The sequence below is a fragment of the Sciurus carolinensis genome, chromosome 11 (genome assembly GCF_902686445.1).
Source record: "Sciurus carolinensis chromosome 11, mSciCar1.2, whole genome shotgun sequence".
Lineage (NCBI taxonomy): Eukaryota > Metazoa > Chordata > Mammalia > Rodentia > Sciuridae > Sciurus > Sciurus carolinensis.
Window position 1 is genome coordinate 26,664,064 of NC_062223.1, and position 9,612 is coordinate 26,673,675.

Below are 9,612 nucleotides of genomic sequence, written 5' to 3' on the forward strand. Positions count from 1 at the left end.
AGTCTTGGGGTTGGCGCCCTTGGCCTGATCTTGTTCTCTACACTGAATCAATGTCAGTAAAGAGGGCAGGTGCAGAGAGGTGGTGTGTGTCACCCACAGCAGCACGTCTTGAAGAGATAAGACCCTTGGCCATTCTCCTTCTGCTACTTTACATTTCTGAGACCGTTCACAAGAGAAAGGAACCAGACGATCTCCAGGTCCTTCCTGGCTCTGACATTCTAGCAGTTATTCTGTCTTTCATAAACAAAGACTGATATTGATTTTCACTGATATTGATTCAAATTAGAAACAGTGAGTAGTTTGTCAGTTGAGTCCTGTCTTAGAAAACAGGTTTCTCAACTGAGACATCTGTTATAGATACAGAGAATTAAGAACTTCTTTTCTGAGGCTTCCACTGCAATTAAATGTGAAAAAAGAATTAATTGTTGTACATTTTAAACTTTGAAAATAGTGCAACACAATGTAGTTTTCCTATTCACATTGTGATTGATGGAAGTTATTGTAAGGGATTCTTAATAACCTGATGGTGATATATTTTACTAATGAAAAGTTTCAGATTGAGGTAATGCCATTATGAAATTGATGAAATAGAAACTTCTATCACTCTTCCCTCCACAGAAATATCAATCTGAACAACTGTCAATGTACAAATATCCTTTCACAGGAGTTAAGAAACCAAGTGAGATTTTATGGCATCTGAGTGTAATACAGACATTAGAAAAGATGAATTGGAAAAGGCAGACACTTTCCTTCTCTTTATTACCCTTTTTCCCAACCCCAGGTAAGAAGAGCAATACTCTTCCAGTGAGGAAACAAGAGGGAAGTGAGCAGTGAACTTGACCATAGACCCCTAGGCGGGGGCTGCTCAGTAAAATCTAGTGCTGTGTAGACTCTTGCAGCACCGGATTCTAGTTTCACTACCTATGGACTAGGCTCTAGCTCACCACAGCACCAAAGGCCCAGAATCTAGGCCTGACTGGGAGATCCTGGGGCCTGCCTCACCACTAGTCCAACTCTAGTAGCCCAAGGCTCTCCACTGATTACATCAAAAGACTGACTTTAGCCCCAGGGACTTGAATGGTCCCAGGACCTTGGTCACCAGACTGGCTCCAACAAACTCAGTCTTCAAGCAGACCCTTCTGATACAAGGTCCCGGCTGGCACCCCTGGACTGAATTTCTGAGTCTGCCATATTGCCAGGCTAGATTCTGCAGCCACAGATCCAAGCCTGTCTCACAGAACCAGGATTCAGGCCCACTTCAGCACCAGACTTTCCCCGTGACCCTGTCCATCAGGTCATCATCACTGAATCAGAGTCCAGGACAAATTACTCTACAGGTACAGACCTTAGAACGGCACCCATTCTCTGAACTTTCAAGCCCTTCTTCCTGACAAACAGGATTCCATCACCCCAGGTTCCAGCCTATTTCTGTTCCAGGATACCCCCTGGCCTCAGGCACCACACTGGTGCTGAGCATACAGCTCCATGTTTAATCAGTGTCAGGTCAGTCACCATGGCCTCACACTCATGGCCAGTCCATCACAAACAGCAGATTAAGGGGCCATTCTTGTCCTGGTAATTCCCATTCCTGGACCAGCTCCTAGAATCTCAGGTTCATAGACCATTCTTTTGACCCAGGTTCCAGTTTGTTCCTGAGGAAACTAGCTTCCAGGTCAGCTAACATGCAGGCTAGTCTCAGTGGGTTCAGGCTTTAGGCCAATCTTTAAAGGTTTAGGACCAGTCTGGCCCTAGTCTGCATGTAGCCAGTCTCTGTGACTACCTCAGCATGAGGTCAGTTTCAAGCTCTAGGATGGCCTGCATGGTCAAAAATTCTTCAGTATTTAGGGTCCATGCCTTCTCCAGAACATGTAGAGTCCATGTTTATTCCAGCAGACCCCAAAGTTAGGATATTTCCTATGAACTAAAATTCCAGAATTATCCCTGTAATTCCAGGCTCCAACCCAGTCACCACAGACCCACAGTCTCCTCTGGAGATTCAGTCTCCAGAACAGGCCCTAAGCACTGAGGCTACATGTTCATCTCAGTGTTAGAAGAACAAGGCCTAATCCAGTAGTTAGAAGCCCCAGTACATTAGACTGAACCCTATGGATACAGGCTGAAGTCCATTCACCCTGTACATAATCAGGAGACTCATCTCAGCTGGTCCAGGATTCAAGAAAAATTTCATGGACCTAGATACCAGGTCTGCCAATTCCTGCTTACATTTCCCATAAGATCTTGCAGTCTGTGTGCTTTATCCATGAGCACATTCCTATGGACTGAATGTCATGAATTCACAACTCACATGTTGAAATCCTAACCCCATCAGGATGTCATTAGGAGATGGAGGCTTAAGGAGGAATTCAGTTGGGAAGGCAGAGTCCTCAAGCATGGGATTAGTGCCCTGACAACAAGAGAGGAGGGAGCCTGAATTCCCTCCCTCTGTGCCCTCTGCCGTAAGAGGACATGGCAGAGGATGGACATCTGGAAATCATCAAGAGGTTCTTTCCAGGAACCAAATTAACTGGCACCTTAATAATGAATTGCCTAGTCTCTAGAACTGTGCAAAATGAATACTTGAGCCACCCAGTCTTCTGTTTTTGTTCTAAGAGATTTAAATGACTAGAAGTCCTTGGTATATCAAACTTATTATTATTATTTTTTTATTCCTGGTCTGAAAAAACTTACATCTCTGCCAATCTGGTTGTGGTATTTCCCAGGTAACAGCTGATGCTTCCCTACACCAGCATTGTTAATGCAAACCTTTCTACCCCTGAATTTTCTCTTTGGTAACCTGTGGCTCCATATCTTTCATTCTCTCCAATTATGAAATAGTAGTGTGACATGTAATGACATTTTTCCTATGGATCTAAGAAGAGCTGACTTTTGAGATCATTCATATATTTATATTTGTTAGGATAGAATGGGAACACCCAGCTGGTTGCAACCTGAGCTAGATACCAGAACACTGACTTCAACATGGCACCTGTCCTTACCGTTCTTTTAGCTTTTTAGTATTTGAAATCATAATAAAATATTATTGTGACTGGTTAATAAATAACATAATAAATATAAATTAAGCACATTTTCTATAAAATATATTGTAGGCAGAATTATTAAGTTTCATATTGAATTAAGGTAAAACTACTCGATATGTAATATAATAAACTTAATAGGTATAAATCCATTTTTACTTATGAGTTGTGCTTTTATCACATATATTTTTCTGCCATGTGTTATTTAAAATGTATAAAGCATTCTTTATTTTTGAGCTTTAAGTAGTCAATGGTATTTAAAGAATTTAGGAAGAAAAATAATATGTGATTGCATGTTCTAGTGCTCTCCATTTCTTCCTGGAATTCTGAATTCCCATCTGGTATGTTTTCTCTTCAGCATGATATATTCCTTTGGTCATGTGTCTCTGCTTTTTATTAGTAGGTAAGGTCATTGTGGTAGTTAGTTTTGTAAGTTGTCTTCACTTAATACAGAATTCTGCATTGGCACTGTTTTTCCTTACTTTAAATGTGCTTTTCTTTTGCAATGCACCTCTATAGTTTCTGATAGAAGTCAGTCATCATTATTATTCTTGTTCATTTGTACATAATGATACAATATGATGTTTTTGTCTCTGCCTAATTTTAACATTAGTACTTTATATTTTTTTCAATGTGATGCACCTATTTATGGCTTACTTTTTTTTTTTTCCTTCTTGTGGACCACTGATATTTACAATCTAAATGGAAATATTTTAAATATTCCTTCAAATATATTTTCTGTGCTTTCTCTCTCTCTCTCTCTCTCTCTCTCTCTCTCTCTCTCTCTCTCTCTTTCATAGGACTCTACTTTTTATAAGGTGAGGTCATTTGATATAGACCTACTACATGTCACTCATCAAGCACAGTCCATTTCTTAAAAAACATTTTTTTTCTGTAATTTTAAAAATATTTTATCTCCATTTATGTTCTTTTGATTAGTCTTTAACTGATCCTTTATTCTGAATTTAACAGTCCTGATGGTTATACCATTCAATTATTACTTATTTCAGATTTTTCTTCTTTCTAATACACATATTTTAAGTATAAATTCCTTCTTGCTACTGGGGTTGTAGCTGAGTGGTACAGAGTTTGCCAGGCATGTGTGAAGCCCTGGATTCAATCCCTAGTGTATTAAAAAAAAAAAAAAAAAAAAAAAAAAAAAAAAAAAAAAACTCTTAATTCTAATTTTGCTCTGTCCATCAAGTTTTGATATGATGTATTTTCATTTTTATTCAATGCAAATTTTCATTTCCATTCAGTGTATTCTTTTTGAAGTTGAGTTTCTCTTTGATCTGAAGGGTATTTAGGAGTGTCTTTAATTCCAAGTCTTCGGAGGAGCCTTGCTATTCTTCTGTCATTGATTTCTAGTTTATTTACACTGTAATTGGACAGAATATTGTGTATGATTTTAAACTCCTTAAAATCCATCCACTAATGTTATGTCTCATCACATAATCTATCCTGATTTATATTTTGAAGACAGATGAAATAATGTTACTTTGCTGTTATTAAATTGAATGTTCTATAGGTGTCAAATTGTAAATGATTTTGCCTTCTATACACTTGGGAATTTTTGGACTTGTTTTATTAATTGTAAAGAAAAAATTCTTTAAGCATCTTTTTTTCCACTCACCTAGTCTTTGATTTTTATATTTTGCAGTGTCTGTCTAGATACATACACATCAGGGTTCTTATGTCATATTTTATTATTGAAGTTTTCAACTACTTACAAAATTATATCCTTACCTATATTTATTTAAAATAAAATATCTCTAAAAAGTTATGTTTTTGAAGAGAAAAGTAAAATAGGCAAACATAGTAAAGGCCCTTTTTAAATATTTAAATTTGAGCATGCTAAAATATTCCTATAGAAGGTAGTTAAATTCTTTTAATGCAAATTATTCATGATTTGTACCAGCTTTCAAATTAATGCTTATGAATATTTAATACTTCTCAATATTTAAAAATGGCACACAGATATTACAGTATTGTGCATTTAATAAAGTTATGTATGTCATCTGTGTTGTGCACTAGGGAAAACTTTGGGTGTTTTGAGTGCATCAATGTGTTAATAAAAGATGTACTTATACCAATTTTTAAAAAAATTTCCTTATAATACATTTTATAAACAGATAATGGAAAGTTAGGGTTTCTGTTGTGAGCATAACTTTTAAAAATATATTTTTAGAGCAGTTTTAGGATCACATAAAATTACACAGAATGTACAGAGAATCCTTGATACCTGCACTTGGCTCCTTACAGTTCTCTGCTGTGGCCTCTTGCATTGGTGTAGAACTTTTGTTAAAATTTTTAAACCATCATTAATTAATTTTTAATGAAATGCCACATTACGTTGCCAATTACTTTTTGTATTGTAGAGTTTTATGACCCACCTCTTGTCATAGCACCTTAAAGAATAGTTTTGTTGTCTTGAAAATGTTATGCACTCCACTTATTCTTTACTCTTCTTTTCCTGAACCCCTGGAAACCACTTACTGTTTTTTACTGTCTTCAGTTCTGCCTTTTCCAGAAGGAATTTTTTTAATTCATACACTTATAGTAAATATTTATTACAAGGCTTAAATTTCTCCTTTTGGTATATCATACTTTGTTAAAATCCATTCATATTTTAAAATTCATTAACATCAACTGGTTATATATATGATTTACTTTGCAGTACTGGGAATTGATTCCCGGGGTGCTCTACCATTGAGTTACATTCATAGTCCTTTTTTAAAATTATGAGACAGTGTCTCACTATGTTGAGGAAGCAGTCCTTGAACTTGTGTTCTTCCTTTCTCAGTCTCCTGAGTCATTGGGATTGCAGGTGTGCACCACTACATTTGACCTAACTGTTTATGTTCTTAGTTTCTAGTTCATGTAAATATATCATTTTTTATTTGAGTTATCTGTGCCACAATCATAATAACACCGTATTAGGAGAAATGGATTAATTTAACAAAACTGGATGTTAATCCCCCAAATTAGAAGGAATCAAATTAGGAACATAAAGTATATTTTAGAAAATGAATGTCTTTATTAGCAAAGAAAACAAAACAACTAAAGTGTCATTAAGATCTAAGGAATCCTTCAGAAGGGTTACATTTCTCCTCATATTCTGTCATTGTTCCAGAAAGTTCTATGTAAAAATGTGGTATGAGCACACAGTATATACCTTCAAGTTTTGGTTTGGGGATTATTAGATTATCTATAATGTACATGATAACAAGAGACTTTTACAATTATTTGCATATGGTACATTCAACTGGTCAGGAAAAACAAATAAGTTGAGGTACATAATCATATATAACAGATTTAATTTTCTCATAAATAAGGTTATATGGAAGAGCGAGAAGCTGCCAGTCTGTAGATTTGAGCATGTGGAACAATTTTGAGAAGGAGAGAATACCAGGCAACAATGTCCAAAAAAAGGCAAGAAAAACAGTAAATTCTAAAAGAGATATTAGGCAAATAAAAGAAATAGGGACACAGACATGAACAATTTTTAAGTCAGTGACCCCTACATACCTGTTTGCACCTTATGCTGTCTCCTTTTCTACATAGAATCAATTCAAAGTAGCCAGTGTCCATGTACACATCTTTTCCTAGGGACTATTCTGAAATACCTGCTATCAGAAGTTAAATTTTTCTATTTACTACTTCTAGTTTAATCCAAAATTAGAAGGATTCAAAACCTCCATTCATCTCATGTCCTCTGGGACCAGTTTCTTGCTCCACAACTTCCTCATGGCATTTTTCACTTCTGCATTCCTCAGTGTGTAAATCAGAGGGTTGAGCAAAGGTGTTCCGATGGTATAAAACACAGCAATCATCTTATCCATGGGGAAGGTGGTTGCAGGTCGTGTGTATATAAATATGCAAGGGACAAAAAACAAGACGACCACGATGATGTGAGAGATGCAGGTGGAGAGGGCCTTTCTCCTCCCTTCGGCGCTGTGGTTTCTCAGAGAATGCAAGATGATGATGTAGGAGAACATCAGCACGACAAATCCCACTGTACAAATGGCCCCACTGTTGAACACCAGGAGTAGGTTGGTCACATATGTGTCTGTACAGGCGAGCTTCAACAAGGGTTCCAAGTCACAGAAGTAGTAATCAATTTCATTGGGACCACAGAAAGGCAAACACAAGGCAAGAAAAATCTGAACTAACGAATGTACACAGGACCCCACCCAGGCCACAGCCACCAACACACTACAGACCCGGTGGCTCATGATGGTCATGTAGTACAGGGGCTTGCAGATGGCCACATAGCGGTCAACAGCCATGAGGATGAGAATGAAAACCTCCAGAGAGCCAAACAAGTGCAATGTAAAAGACTTGGATTATGCACTCACTGAAGGAAATAGTGGTCTTCTTCGAAAAGGAATCCACAAGTGTTCTAGGAGCTGTGGAAGTAGAGAAGCAGGTGTCAGATAAGGACAAGTAGAAAAGGAAGAAGTACATTGGACTCTGAAGTGCCTGACTGGTCTTGATGGTGGTGATAATCAGCAAGTTACCCACCAGCATCCCCAAATAGAAAAGCAAAAATATGACAAATACTATTTTCTTCCTCAGTGGATCCTGTGTCAACCCAATTAGGATGAACTCAGTCACATTATTGTTCAGCTGCATGATGTCATGAAAGAGGAGAATGACCTAGTGTGGGATGGCTTATCTGCAAAAGAGAGTGGATTTCATTTATGGTGTGTTCTGTTAAGTTATGGAATATATTGAGCAAAATAGTTCATGGTGCTGTGTGTGATTATGGGATATTTAAAGAAAATACAACATTAATATGTACCTTCCAGATATTATCTCTTAATAAGTCATCTCAACATTGTTTCCTCAATTTCTAGTGACCACTTAGTAGGATATTATTTTAAATAAAGATATGAATATGATATATTCTTCAATTACAACTCTTTCTTAGCTTTGGCATAGTTCTGATTGATTTTGCTCCTTAGATATTACCCCATGTTGTTACTTACTTCATTTTATTCCATATTAAAAAGTCTTGGCAGTATGTCTGCATGGTGCAACATATAGCATTAGGACACATTTGATTGCCCAAGGTATTTCATGAAAGAGCATAAAGTCACATACTACCCTCAAACCCATCTAACTATTTCTATGTGTAATGGATATCATATTTATTAAACTTTGTTACAGAAATGTGCATGGTTTTTTAGCTACATAATATTTCTACTTTTCTGCATTATTTCCCAGCATATATGCCAGCTTGAAAAGAGGAGTAAGAACCACATTATATTATCAATGATTTTGTAAAACCTTCAAGCTTCTATATGGCATTTAGTACTTGACATATAAAAGAAACTGAAATGAATGTTTTCTATGGTTTATTTTAGCTCCAAGATCCCAATTCTCTTTTTGTTCCTTCCATTTCTGAAAATAATCTTAGAGCCCTCAGAGTCCCAAAAGACATTTCTAATGTAAAGAGCGGGTTATTCTACTTGACAGTTAAATGTTTTCATGGTTCAGGTTTTTAAATTAATTTGATATGAATTAGTTTTGTGTGGTGGTTACTACCGATCACTTGGTTAGGAACAGATCATGATCTTTATGTTCCAAACCTCACATTCCTGGAACATACCAGGAAGGCAGAAATCACAGGGGGTGTAGTTTAAAATGAGACACAGTAGTCAGTAACTGATTCCACTCAATTTCTTTCCATTCCTGTCATACTCAATGCTTATTAACCTTTCAAATGTCACTTTAAAATAAAGTTTTCACTAGTACATTATAGTCATGCATTATACTTGTGTGGAGTTCATTTTGACATTATCACATATGCATGGAATATAATTTTTTCCATTTCAGACCTCGGTACTTTTCCTTCCTTCCTCTCCTCCTTCCTCCTTCCCCATCTTCCACTCACTCTACTGGTCTTCCTTCTATTTATTTATTTATTTATTTATTTATTTATTTTTTAATTTGGTGCTTTGTAGATATATAGAAAAGTGAAATTTACTGTGATATATTCAAATATGTACATATACGTCTTTTAAAAAAGATTTCCCAATTTGGAAAAAAATGTTATCATAAAATTTCTAGTCAAGATGTTGCTTTAAGAAAAATTCTATAGACATAAACTGAAATGCTGTATATAACATCATTCCTATTAGCTTATCCATTTTTGTGAGAAGCTTATTTCTTTCTTACATTTATACATGTATTTTAAGATAAATTATGCATCATTAATACATATGATTTATTTAACTTTAAATGATTTTTGATCCTTTTCAAATATGTAATTAATAGTGTCAGAATAACTTTAAGTGTCCAGCAACATCTGTGCACACAAAGCTCATTTCAATCCTTTCATTTTCCAGATAACTGTAGTACATTCATCATGTATTTCTTAATATCATTGAAAACCATTATCTGTGGCCCCCAAGTGTATTTCAAGATTTTTTGACTCTTAAACACATCTCATTTTGTAATCTACAATACCCTGCAATTGAGAAAATAAGACACACAGTTCTCAAACCACCAAATATTCACTGAAGTATGTTTATATCACATTAGGTTCAGCTGCGTTGGAAGCATACTGAAG

At 36.0% G+C, this 9,612-nt stretch overlaps 1 pseudogene; it reads right to left on the bottom strand.

Annotated features, from left to right (window-relative positions):
* Nucleotides 1–6,736: 6,736 nt before the first annotated feature.
* On the bottom strand, nucleotides 6,737–7,670 carry LOC124960588 (olfactory receptor 4C16-like; annotated as a pseudogene).
* Nucleotides 7,671–9,612: the final 1,942 nt, after the last annotated feature.